Source organism: Anastrepha ludens, chromosome 2 (assembly GCF_028408465.1).
Source record: "Anastrepha ludens isolate Willacy chromosome 2, idAnaLude1.1, whole genome shotgun sequence".
Taxonomy (NCBI): Eukaryota; Metazoa; Arthropoda; class Insecta; order Diptera; family Tephritidae; genus Anastrepha; species Anastrepha ludens.
This window is the reverse complement of record NC_071498.1, coordinates 66,837,467-66,852,019: the sequence shown is the minus strand read 5'-3', so window position 1 is coordinate 66,852,019 and position 14,553 is coordinate 66,837,467. Positions and strand designations below refer to the sequence as shown.

The window sequence follows — 14,553 nt, the reverse complement described above, 5'->3', positions numbered from 1 at the left end:
GAAATAAATTTCAAAAAAATTCTTAAGGATTTATGGTATGCACTGAAAAAAAGTGTTCGCTTATGTGAGATGTCCGTTTAAGAGAAGTACCCGTTAGGAGAGAGCACTCTGCATAATAAAAAGCAAGTTTGAAGTGGCTCGAAAATCCGGTTGATTTTTGGCAATTTTTCGCCTGACGGTGTTGCCTAGTTTTTCCATAAACATAAAATCAAAGCTATCGGAGTTTCGTTAAATGGACTAATACGAAAAAAATTATCCACAGGGCTTTCTAAAAACTTCAAGCTCTTCTCTTTATTATACTAACATTTAAGGGATTATTTTATGATACACACAGCTTTTTTTAAATATGATTAAACATTTTGAAAATTCTATGAAAATTTGTTCAATTTGTCGCAGTTTTTTAATTTTTCTATGAAGTATGAAATCTGAATTTATATGACTTTTGTTAGACAATAAGCTATACTTTTATAAAAATTTACGAAAATTAAAAATAGAAGTAAAAAACAAAAAAATAATAGTCCAAACTTGTAAAAATTTTGGGGGGCTGTAGAGATTCTGAGGGCTGTAATTCACTTAATGTTTCGTGCTTAGTTTATAACTACTCTGTAGTTGTATCCTGCTGAAGCGTGCGTGACTCAGAATCAAATTGCTTTTTTATCTACGATAACGGATCAGCTCCCGATAGAATTGCATTGCATTCCAATTGAAGTGCATTCACGAAGCTTACGCTCATCATTTTAGAAATTTCAATTCGATGGGCGTACCCCTAATTCTACGTGACCAAATTGCACTACAGCTGCCACACAGCTACAATAGTTCCACACAACAGCGTGAGACAGAGGCAAGAAAGAACGTAGCGCTAAATTCCAAAACCGTGGTCTTCATGGGACACCCTTTATATAATACTATTCTAAAATTTATCGCCTTTCTTTTCACATAATTGTGTGGTAAAAGAAATCGCAGACACACTAATCCGGTTATAAATGAAGAAATGACGTTGCTGCTCGCTACAAAGGCGAACTATTCGAGGCGATAAAGAAGCAGGAAAAACTCGGTATATATATTTACGTATATGCATTATATTATACCCGTACATATATGTACATATGTGTTGGTGCATATGTGTATCTGCCACAACATTAATCTGTAATAATGCTCTTGCGTTAATATTTATATCGCTCATTAAATATGAGCGCTGAATCGTCATTTACAATCTGCAAACGGAAGTAAAACAAATTTTACTATTTTTAAATGCAGCTTTAGTTGGTCAGTGTCGTGCAGAAAATGCGTTTTACTTAAAAGTTGGAATGTGGGCAATTAGGTAAAGGATACGAGAAGGCTATTTTTATGCACTGAACGAAATTTGTAGTTACGAACATAGAAAGCTGGGTAATTTACACTTTTTATTTGGACAAAAGCTTGACATTTCCTTTTACATTACTAAATAAAACAATAAAACAAAAAAGAAACAATTATTGCGCTCTACAGAAATGCACACATTAAGGACGATAGCGGGAAAAACGAGGTGGGATTGCTGTAGAATTCAGATGAACACCGATGACATTGTCAAATTTATAAGATCAAGAAGACGCGCATGGAACGAGCATGTTTCAAGAGCCTCCAACAACCGATTAATTAAGACTGCATGTGACGGAATTCCAGTGGGAAGGCGACGTCCTGGAAGACCACCGAAAATATGGGCGCAAAGCTGGATATCATCCTCAATAGAAAATTAATATCAGTTATGTATTTAAATATTACATATGTATATAATTCAGTATTATTAATACGATAAATTATAAAATTTGGTATCTCAGAAATTGTGTAAAGAAAAACAGGCATGTTCTAAATAAAAGAAGAAGAAGAAGGAGAAATAAAACTAATGGAATAAAATTCCAGCATCAGCCTTTATTTATTTACCTTAACAGTTTTAGATATTACACAATTTTAATAGCAAATAATTGACAAAAATATTTTGTATGGAGGCTTTTTCTATAATGCCCGTTTTGCTCTGCAACATTGAATTTACATAACAGTGTAATATTAGTGCCGCAACATCATTTACCAAACTACCATTGATTTTGGGTCCTCCTTTTACTTTACTTTACAACATAACAAACTTTACGTAACATAGCATAACACAACAAAACAAACTTGCCTTAACTGGACATAACACTAAATAGCATAGCATAATACTACATAACATAATATAACATAAAATATTACATAACAAAAATATCTTAAAATATTACATAACATAACAAAGCATAACATAACATAGCATAGAATAACATAACACAACGTAGCAACAAACTTGCCTTAACTGGACATAACACTAAATAACATAGCATAATACTACATAACATAATATAACATAAAATATTACATAACAAAAATATCTTAAAATATTACATAACATAACAAAGCATAACATAACATAGCATAACATAATACAACGTAGCATAACATAACATAATATAACATAACATAAAATAAATATGTACATAATAGCTGAAAAGAACAGAGCAGGACATAACATGAACAGAACATATCATAGCATACTTAACGAAACATAACATGGCATAACAAAACATACCAGAGCAGAACAAAATCAAACTCGTATATATTTATAATAAATCAATTTGCCTAAACTGTGTATTCGGCTGCCGTAGCCGAATGGGTTGGTGCGCGACTACCATTCGGAGTTCACAGAGAGAACGTCGGTTCGAATCTCGGTGAAAACACCAAGATTAAGAAAAACATTTTTCTAACAGCGGTCGGCCCTCGGCAGGCAATGGCAAACCTCCGAGTGTATTTTTGCCATGAAAAAGCTCCTCATAAAAATATTTGTCGTTCGGAGTCGGCTTGAAACTGTAGGTCGCTTCATTTGTGGAACAACATCAAGGCGCACACCACAAATACGAGGAGGAGCTCGGCCAAACACCCAAAAAGGGTGTACGCGCCAATTATATATATATATATTATGGCGGGTCGATTTAAAAATCGGTTATTGCTCTGTGAAAATCGTATTCTAGGAATCAAAATAAGAAACTTTGTCGAAGGAACCATACCCCTAAAACGAATTCTGATGTCCCCCAATTTGGGTCGAACGAAAAATCCCACTTTGACCCATTTAGAGTGCTCCAATCGAGTCCAAATGTATGATCGACCCCCACTAACTTTGGGCGGCCGATCCACCCATGCCAGTGGCACACCCCCTGGAACTCCCCTGGGGGGTTCCCCTTACAATCATTTCAAAATATCACCATTTTTGGCCTTTACATGAGAAAAGAAACTAAAAAGTTCGTCCAAAATTGGCGGACATCAGAATTCGTTTAAGAGGTATGGTTCCTTCCGCAAAGTTTCTTATTTTGATCCCTAGAATATGATTTTCACAGAGCAATGGGCGATTTTTTTGCCTTCCCACAAATATATGTATTCATACAAATATACAAAAAATATACGTACTAAGTACATGTCGTACCCCTTATGCCAGAAACATGAATTTGTAAAAATGAAAATTTTGGAAATGCAAGTTTGTAACTTTATTGCCTTATGAAAATTGAAAGGCTTAGGACGATAGCTAAAGGCTGATATAAAAAATTATATCTGGCTTCCTTGTACGCATTGTATTCTGAATTTTGGGTATAACACTTCATTCAAAGGTTAATCGTTAACTCGAAATTCCAAAATTTGCACAATCAAGCTTTTGGCATAAAGTCTGCTGTTTCTGATGACACCACGAGCGCACAGAGTCGTGTGGGAAAATGCGGTCATCTGCTTGCGAAATTATCAATTTTTTCTCTTCTTCCATTGGTACTTGAGTAAGCGAAAATTACTCCCAGACCATTTTCCAATCCCCGTCTTAACCGATCTACTGTATGTTGAAACGCTCATCCATCTGTGAGAATTATTTTTCTTATTCCAGTTGAGTCAAGTTATGCCGCCCTGTTATCTGTTACAGCAGCTTTGTATGCATTTTTCTACAAAAAGCTGAATTTTTTCCAGATCGTCAAACGCTGAAACTGCACGGCTCTCGCTACAAATTTAATTTGAATGTTTTTTATTAACACTCTTCTAATGTTTTATTAATACTATTCTAAATGTTTCCGATAATCAATCTTTCCACCTTCTTTGCCATTATCCATTTTTCTCGGCAAATCTTAACTTTTTTATAACTACTTTTCAAACGAATTAAATTTAGAATGGTGTTGGCTTTGCACTGAAAATGTAATGTATGTTTCTGCCTAAATACCTTAAATAAAAATAAATTGGATTCAATTACATATTTTTATATTTTTTATGTTTTACTTTTTTTCTAATACCTTACAATTTCTTCAATGGAATGAAAGCGGTGAGCAGCTAAAACCTTTTAGTGAGGCCAGTTACTAATAAACTTTTGCACTTTTTCGTCAAGTCTCTGAAATACTAGAAGAGAAACCGTTTAGTTATCACTGACACCTAAATATAATTATTAGCGGAAAAATTCTGTATTTAAATTTATTAAGATTTATTACAGATTTGGGCTAAGTTTGAAATTTAATTCCTTAAATAGTTCAGTAGAGCAGGATGCAGCGCCGTACTTACCTTACTATTTAGAATAATTAAGCGCAAGTTGATTTGAGTGCTAATCATGTAAATGCGTAAAAGTTGACAAATTGCACAACAAATATGATAAGCGGAATGCAACACGTGCTGCGATAGATTCAACCGCAATTTGCGGTGCGCCACACAACTCAGCGCCAAGTGAATTGCAAGCAGGCTACCGCAACACGCTCCAAACCCACTGAGCTCATTCATAAGACGCCTAAATCGACTGAGGAACTTAATCGCTTGCGTTCGCTGAACCCTGGACCAAAACAGCCAGCGACTGGCGCGATAGTGGCCAGTACAAATTCCAAATAAATTCTCACTAGTTTTGTACACACTCTCACATATTCACATACGTATGTGTAGGTAGATAGTACTTATACATGTATATTTAAAAATTCATTCCTTTCTTTCTTTTTTCCCCTGTTTACTTATCGCCAAGTGTAGTTTACTTGTAATTTACTATATTTTTTGATTTAAAAATAAAACTAACGAAATTCTCTGTAATTTCCAGTTAGGTTTAACATCAAAGTCTGGCCGCATTTCATTACTTTTTATTAATTTTTTATTTTTATTTTTCATTAGCTTATTAATTTTTTATTTAATTTGTTTTTGTTTTTTTTTAAATTTTGTATTTACTTTTTATTAGTTTTTTATTAATTTTTTATTTATTTTTCATTCCTAGTATTCTGACATTAGAACTTATTTTAATATTTTCCATTGTTTTGATTTAAAAATCTTTTGTATAGGCGATTTCAGAAAAAAGGGTTATCAAATTGCCCTCAAGTTCATTTTTTGCTTCTGCAATTTTTGTCACACACTCCGTTAATTAACTACAGCACTTGATCTTGTTTACAACTTTTGATCATTAATTGATTTACTATTTCATTTCAATAATTTTTCCATATAATTCCAAGTCTAGATTTCTGAGAAAATTAAAAAGAATAAAGTAAAAATTCCACAAGTTTCTCAATTTTTAATCAGAATTTCTGGAAAAATTTCAAAGAGGTTTTAGTTTTATAACCCATTGAATTTCGGTATAATAAAGTACAAGTTTTAAATGTCTCGAAAATAGCTCCGATTTTTGCTAGTTTTTCTCCTTGACGGTGTTGCCTACTTTCATTACGTAATGAAAAAACTATCGTGCCTCTTATGTGAAAAAATGTGAAAAATTACAAAAAAAACGATGGAATTTTTAAATAACGGATGCACGAAATTTTTTGTTTATGTGGAGAAAATCGAAACTTTTTGTTGTTGTTGTTGTTGTATATGCACGTGGAATGCTGCTGACGTGGCAGTCATTGGCCGTATATAAATCAGGGTCCTTCCGTAACTTAGCACCGACTGCTGTGGCATCGAAAATGAAAATCTTGGTTGTTAGCGCCTAATCTAAGTTTAGTGTAAAACTCGTTATACCAATAAACAATAATATTATCAATATTTTTATAAAAAAAATAGTTGAAATTTAAAAATAAATAATCATTACTTGTCACTTTAAGGTAGTGCTATAATTTTCCAATGAAGACCTTCAGCTGCTAGTGCTAGAAATTGTAGTTAAAATTTGTAATTTATTTACTTTTCCTAATAAATAATAATAATAATAATGTAAATATGAAATGTAATCAAAAATTAGCGGCTGCCGTGGCCGAATGGGTTGGTGCGTGACTACCATACGGAATTCACAGAGAGAACGTTGGTTCGAATCTAGGTGAAACCCCAAAATTAAGAAAAACATTTTTCTAATAGCGGTCGCCCCTCGGCAGGCAATGGCAAACCTCCGAGTGTATTTTTGCCATGAAAAAGCTCCTCATAAAAATATCTGCCGTTTGGAGTCGGCTTGAAACTGTAGGTCCCTCCATTTGTGGAACAACATCAAGGCGCACAACATCAAGACAGTCACCCAAAAAGGGTGTACGCACCAATTACACAGGGTGGGCCATATAGCGTTTGCTTTTTGAACCACCTATTTTTTTGAGAATGGTAACACAAATGGCATGTCAAATGTGTTCATAATTTACTTAAAGCTTGACATTTATGAAATGGGACGCTATACGCTTGAACAAAATTGGGAAATATTGAAAATCTATTTCCAAAGTGGTGAATCTTCTTCTTCTTCCGCGGTTACAGTAAATGGCGAGCGTTACCGTGACATGCTCAACGAGTGTTTGTTTCCAAAAATTTAAGAGGGTGACATGGACGACATTTGGTTTCAACAGGACGGTGCAACTTGTCACACTGCCAAAGTTATACTCGTACTTTTGACTATCGCTTTTGAAAACCGAATAATCAGCCGAAATTCCGATATCAATTGGCCGCCTCGGAGCTGCGATTTAAGCCCGTTAGACTATTTTTTGTGGGGAGCCGTTAAGGACAAATGCTATGCGAACCATCCAGAGACGACTGATGCCTTAAAACACGAAATCGAAATTGCCATTCATGAAATTGGAGCCCAAACAATCGAAAATGTGCTTAAAAATTGGGTTGATCGAATGGCCTACTGTAAAGCCAGTCGTGGCAGTCATTTGAACGACATAAATGACAATGTTCAATCTTCAAAATAAATAAAAAAGTTTAAAAAAATATTGATTAGTTTTTTTTTATAGCCGATTCAAAAAGCAAAGTTTCCATGGCCCACCCTATATATATATATATAATAAAAAATTGCACCTGAATAAGTTATAGTCAAAACTACTTTTGGAGGTTGCGGTGCTGCAGAAGGTATCGAATTTCCTTTTTTTTTGTTCGCCTTTATTCTGAAACGCTGGAACGCACAACTGGCTCCACCAAATACAGAAATCCCAAAGATTTTTTTGTTTTGTTTTTTTAGAAGATAATGCCACCTTTACAGTTTCACATTGTTAGTATGACCTGAAAAATATACATGTTAAAGGTCTCACTAAAAATATTTATCTTGCCGCATATGAGCAGCAGTTTTAACTTCACTTAATGTTATTTGGTTTACTAAATTAACTTCTTTAAAATTTTCACCTACCGACAGAGCGCTAAAAAATACTCTCATCCTCCATTCACATACAGATTTTCTCACAAGCGCGCACCTGGGCCCGTGTCACAGCTATTTCCATAATTCATTGAATCTCTTTACTCAGCGCATATGAAAATGGTTCGATCAGTTATCTGATGGAATTACAGGATGCTGAATGACTTTCAATGCAACTGCAACACTAATTGAGTCAATTCAACAATCAACAGACAGAAAAAGTTGGCTTGATGAAAAAGTGTACAGGTAGAAAATGTTCATGGGTGAGACAGACTATCTAGAAGTGCGAGTAATTGATATTGGTGGTAGTGTTGTTGTAATCATGCAATGATGCCGCCCAATGCGCTTTGTCACTGTTACGTCAGTTTGAGCTACTTTTTTTGATTTTTTTTTTTTTTGTTAATTGAGCGATCTGCTGGTAGTGATGCTTACTTCCATATCATTAAATCCTCGCATAAAATAACTATGGCACGGTTTTGACAACTGATTTGTTTCTTATTTAATTTTAATATTATTTATGAAAATATAGTTATTTCTTCATATAAATTCAAGTCTAAAACTTTGAAGAAATTCAAAAAAAAGAAGAGAAAAAAATGCAGAAGTTTCGCAACTTTCAATCAGAATTTTTGGGAAAACTTCGAGCTTTCGAGTTTTATAGCACATTCAATTTTCATATAATAAAGTTTGAAGTGACTCAAAAATCGGGCTGATTTTAAACAATTTTTTCCTTGATGGGTTTCTTATTTTCTTTACACCAAAACAAAAAATGAAAAATTCGTGTCTTTTATATGGAGAAATATTAAAGAAAATATAAAAACTCAATGGGATAGAATTTCTCTTAGTTTAGTTTTGTACAAAATTATATAAATCCAAAAGTGTGATTTTTGGGCAAATTAACAAAAAAACAAGAAATTTCCATGAAAACTTCAAACTTTTTAATTAGAATTTTTAGAAAAATTTCGAGTATGGCTCAAAATTTCAGGTGATTTGTGAAACTTTGTTTTATATGCTGTTTGTTTTTCGCCATAAAACTCCATAAACCAAATTTTTTTTTCTAAAAATTCTTATTGAAAAGTGTGAAATTTTGATGGAAACTTATTCAATTTTGCTTGTTTTTAATTTCCGCAGAATTTGAAACTTAGATCTACATTATTTCTAAAAAAGAATTAAATAGGTTGAAGGTTTGATGAAGATTTGCTGATTTTTTTTAAATTTTGCATAAAGTTTGAGATTTGATTTATGTTGTTTTTGAGCGAAATTTCACTAAATTTTTATAAAAACTCGGTAACATTTTTTTAAGGAACAAACAGATTTTCAAAACTTTCCAAGGAGCCTCCGTATATAGTTATGCAAGTACGAGTTTAATGCAAATGGCGCAGAATAAATGATTTATCGGATTTTAATTTCTACTGGTGGCGGCGCATAATGGGGATTTTTTGATAAATTTTTTTTTATAAGCCCCAGAAAAGGGGGATAAATCTTAACCAATTCAAACAATCTTTTTTCATAAAATGTTTGTTAATGATTTTGGAAGAGATTATCTATTCCCGAATTTAATTTTTTTACTATATCAAAATACACCCTTGAATAAGGGTATTTTTTTGAAGAATTCAAAAATACTATAAAAATAAAAAATTTGAATGTACTTTTGTTTTATTGCACTTCAATCAACGGTAATACATCCCTGCAAGTACGCAAATTTTCAACCCCCCTTAAGAGGTGAAATCATCCCCTAACTACCTAAAAACTTAAAAACTAATTTTTTTTAAGGACAAACCTAGAAAATTCACAGGAAAAATTAAAAAAAATTAGTATAAACGCTTTTGGGGCTACTAAGTCCGAATTCGTTATCCATTTGTCCTTGCAGGGTCAAATCGAGCGTCACTTCAAGGTCAAACACAGAATATTCATCGGAAAAATTAAAAAAACCAAAAAAAAATCGATAAACATGTTTTTGGGCTCTCTGAGTCCGAATTCGGTGTCAGTTTGTACTTCGAGGTCAAATTGAAGGCCACTTCAATACGTAAATGTCAAAATAATGATAGCCATCATTCAAGATAATTTTTTCTTTAGTGAAAAATGTATTGAAAAATAAAATTGGATGATTAATTTTGAATAATACGATGCATTCGTTCTGCTTAGTTGACCAACAAATTTAAAGAAACTGATTTGTTTGTAGCCATTTTGCAGTCATCGGCTCACCTTCTCTGGCCTGTCCTTGCCATGCCTTGCCCCCCTTGCTCTTCGCTTCATCCCTTCTCTTTTCCATTCTCTGGCATTTCGTCGCTTTATAGTCTTATTTTTTCATATAAAGGGTGGTCCGAATAAATCTTTCTTTATAGAAATATAATAATATTAAATTTATTCGGCTCAATTATTTTTATATGGAGTAGCAAACATTCGGTGTGCCAGTTTAGGCGTGACTATCATTCGCTGGTAATTATAAAAAACATACTTTTTAATACTTATAAAACTTAAGAGTCCATTCGCCTTTAATATTACATCCGACGCTTCTTAAATATTTCGCTTTGCACAACCTTCAATTTCAACCCTTTCACCTCATCTAAAATTCTTTGCCACATTTACTTTGGAGTCCAACTAATATGAGTGCATTACGTAAGTGCATAAATGCAGGCGCATTACATTGACACATTTTCGAACCTCCGCCATTCGTCGTCACCCTCCATTCTGCGCGCAAAGTGTTTGGCAATTTCTTAATGCTGTATACAACGGCACTAAGTACAAGGCAAGACAATCTTCAGCCTCATTGAGCGCTCTTGGCACTCGGCGACCAATGAACTTGATAAATTTCCACACGACGGTCGCCCAACATTTACACCACTACATACGCATACATACTACATTCAGGAAAATTCAAAATCAACGAAAACATATTTGTACGACGCTGAGGCGCGAATAAGTTTGCGCGCCGAAAAGTAGGCTACGTCGCATGACGTTTAATAATGCATTTTCCATTTTTTCTTGTTTATGCGGCGCTTATGTAAGTGTGCGTTATGCTGTTATTGTTTCCTATTTTTATTTATTTTTATTTATTCAACATTGTCGGGCGTTCCTAGGTGTATTGCGTTTGTGTGTGTGCTTGTGCTGCGTGTGGGTGCACTCGTGTGTTATGCCTTGGCATAATGCAAAGCAGAAAGCATTAAGCAAACTTATGGGTGTATGTGTGTGTTTTCAACTTTTCGGCCGTCATGACCTTGTACATTGCAACTACTATATACAGCATAATTTTAAGGATATAACTAGCATTGTGCGGGTGTGTATGTGTGTGTGGGAATTGCAGCGCCACCTTTGCCGCCATTTCCGCTTGTTACCAACGCTTTTTAACTTTTTTCTTCCCAAACTTCTTGCCTTGCGTTTTGTTCTTGTTGCCTTACGATTTTTGCGTATGTTTTTTTTCTGATTCTACATTTTCTTTAGCACTTAGTCTTCGTGTTTGTTTGTTTGTCTTATTTGCATTATGCCTACTTACTTATGCTTGTTTGTGAATATAAAAGACGATATTTACAAAAATATACAGGCATACAACCTGGCAATAATACAAATGGAATTACATACTAAGAGATGTTGCAAGAATCTCATCTGCATTTAGAATGTCACTGACCGACCCAGTTCTTGGTTAGTATGTTAGGAACCTTGTTCAAAATTATGCTATGCCGTCAGTCAAGTCCCACGATGCCTTCTCCATACGTTCTCCCGACAGTCTGTTCTACGATACCAGACATATACCCAAGAACGTTCACTTCAGCAGATGTGAATATTTATTCACTCATATTCACTATTCACTTCTCAAACATGTATGGGAATGGTAATTGTTTTCTAGACAACGACCCTTAGCGCTGCAGAATAACAGTACAAAAAATAGTACTACTGATTCTAGGGCTTAAATAGTAGGTTTGTACTATTTCAGTAGTACACCCGGATAAATTACAGTAGAATGAATAGAGAGACAGGATAGATACTAATATGAATGGTAAAACTTTGGTTTGAGGGCACTCTTCCTCGAATTCATTGATGAAAATTAAAAATCAGAAAGAGGAAGAATATGAACTTTATCCACACCCAAAACAACGCCCACAGCTACAGAGAAAATACTCTGCAGTGTCATCATGCTCAAGACCGGATAGGCATATTGGGTGTTCTGAGATTACACCCCTTCAGTACTCTCAGAACCTTCCTAACAAGTTTTAAGAGAAAGGTTGCTAATTTTCTGGTTCTTTCACAAAGCGCTTGGCTACCCTGAAGGAGTCCAACTCAGACCTCATGAAGTTGTCACTTTGCCAATTCGTAGTTGAAGCGATGCAAAATTGACACCTAGAAAGGGTTCAGGTCCTAGTGGTATGCTTACAAAGCGTTCATTAGCCAGTTGGTCAGCCAACTCATTCCCTGCAATAATGTCCAGGTACTCAAATAAGTTTAACCTTGTTGTGTTTTACAGCACTGTTCAGTTTTGCTTTACATTAACCGACTAATTTCGGAGAGCAGCGTGGGTTAGCAAGTTGGGCTTAGCTCTTGACAAAAAATATTTCACAGATCAGTCATACCATATTCAATAATGGCTTTCAAGTGATCTGTTTATCAAAGAGGTAGCTTCTCAGAGTTTGTCGAGACTAGCGGAAGAAGAATTTTGAAGAACTTTCTAAGAATGGGAGCTTGAACTTGATCATATTACATACTTCTTCAAATTTCGGTCGTCGCGGACAGAGTCCAACATCTCATTAGGAATGTTCATGCGATGCTGCTTTTGGTGGAAAATAATCAGTTTTAGTACGAATTTTGCGACGACTCGCCCCATGCCCAAATCATTGAAAAAAAAAAAATGGAAGAGCACGAGCCAATCGATATATCTAGGTCCTCAACAACTTCTCGAACGGTGATTCGACGATTGACCAAAACCATTTTCTTCACTTCATCAATTTTTTCGTCTATTGTTGAAGTGCTCGGGCGTCCGGCACGCTTTTCGTCGTTCACATCTTCTCGGCCTTCTGTCAACAATTAACTGAACATTCAAAATTGCCGAACTAGTCGGCATGATTGAGAGACATGAGTACCAACATATCGCCATAAAAAATCGAAATTCGAATATTCGTAACCTACGAAAATTCAAAATTCCCTATACTTTTTGAACACACCTCGTATATCTGCCAAAAAATTCTCTTCATCAAAGAATTTAAAATTTTGTTTCTATAAAGATGATCATTTCAGTTATCTGGATTCCAGGACATAGGAACATAGATGGAAATTAAATTGCTGAGGAACTCACCAGAAAAGAGCCAACTGAATTGGTCTCACAGATGTCTTACTTGGTCATCGGTACGCAGCTGGCTGTTGTTAAAGGGGAATATCACAACTTATTTCTCAAGAAAGCGCAGGAAAGATGGAGTTCCATTTTTTGCGTGCCGTTTCGAAAGCCCTTTGCCCCTTGTGCAATAGACGTAGGATAAAGAATGCCCTGGAGACTCCACTCCATCCAATTTCCAAACGCGTAGCTGTGCGTACCGGTCATTGGACGATTGGCGTACAGAAAAGCAAGGTTTGCCATTTAATACCCATTGAAGAGACTGTTGAACACTTTCTCTGTAAGTGTTCGGATTTGGCTGCTAGTATTTATTGCAGTCTTAGGATGTTTATAAAATTAACTGTCGAATGGGTGTTTCAGGCTGTTCAGCAGACCTTCAGAGCAAATCTGTAGAGAACCTGCAGGGAGTTTTATGTGATTATCAGACTCATCTAATATCATTCTGTTGAACGCCTTTAACATCTGCGGCGCTTGTAAAATAGTTCTCGCCTCAGAACGTCCAGGTGGTAGGATTGGTATCTTCTCGTATAGCCAAGCAGATATAAAAGCTATAGCTCTATTAAAGTGGAGCCAGCTGAGTAATGAAGTGCAGAGCGAATGTGGTTTGTCTGCGTAGCGTTACACTGATTTGAGGGTTACGAAACCTCTCCTGAGGACTTTCTTTGACTTGTAAGAGAAGATTTCTGTTTCAAGACTTTAATGAATCAGTGAATACTGACACAACAGTAGTGTACAGCTCTCAGCCAAATTCTTAGTTGCTCTAACTTTGGCGCTTCGCTTAAGGGAGGACTGTACAAATATATAATTGGCGTTTACACCCTTTTTGGGTATTTGCCCCAGCTCCTCCTCCTATTTGTCGCGTGCGTATTGGTGCTGTTCCACAAATGGGAAAATCTACAGTTTTAAGCAGACTTCGAACGGTAGACGATTTTTATGCGGTGGTTTTTCATTGCGTTCACTCGGAGGATTACCATTGCCTACCGAGGGGCGACTGCTATTAGAAAAAAGTATCTATCGTGGGTGTTTCATGCTTGGACAATCGAACCAGGGCACATCCGAATGTTAGTACACACCAACACTTATCAAGCTCAAGTTATCGAATTCACGGCAACGAAAGCAAACTTAATTTGTTCGCGAGTATTTTCTGAAGAGCATAGACTGCCTCATAGAAACTTGTTAATCGATGCTTTGTATTCTAACTCCACTGCCTAGCTTCAGCATATACTTAGTACAGGATGAGAAAAATACACTGACTACTCAATGAAAAAAGTTTGAAGTTAAGAATTTTCCTCATGTCGTCGTTTTCGTCAGTCTTTAACAAATTTGCATTAGGCTCACAAATTACAGTTCATGAACTCAACAAGCTTTGTACTCATTGGAGGATTATTGCTTGCACTAAGTCTTCTTCTTTTTCTTCTTCTTCTTAGCCGCACAGTTCTTGGTGAACCATTGCTTCATTCACAACCTTGCATCATCTGTCTCTATCTGAGGCTACTTCCTGCCAACGCCGCATGTTTAGCTTTTCAAGGTCAACTTCCACGTCTTTGAGCCATCTCTTTCTGGGGCGTCCTCTCATTTGGCCACCAGAGGGCGTATTTAAACTGCCTTTCGAGTTGTCCTCCCCTTGGTCGTTCTAAACTCGTAGCCG

The 14,553-nt window shown here is 35.5% G+C and overlaps 1 long non-coding RNA gene across 1 annotated transcript; it reads right to left on the bottom strand.

Moving 5' to 3' along the window:
- Positions 1–3,575: 3,575 nt before the first annotated feature.
- On the bottom strand, positions 3,576–4,756 carry LOC128871698 (uncharacterized). The gene is made up of 3 exons (XR_008456057.1): positions 4,588–4,756; positions 4,326–4,428; positions 3,576–4,255 (listed from the first exon to the last, which is right to left on the bottom strand). It is a non-coding gene; the product is annotated as an uncharacterized LOC128871698 (long non-coding RNA).
- Positions 4,757–14,553: the final 9,797 nt, after the last annotated feature.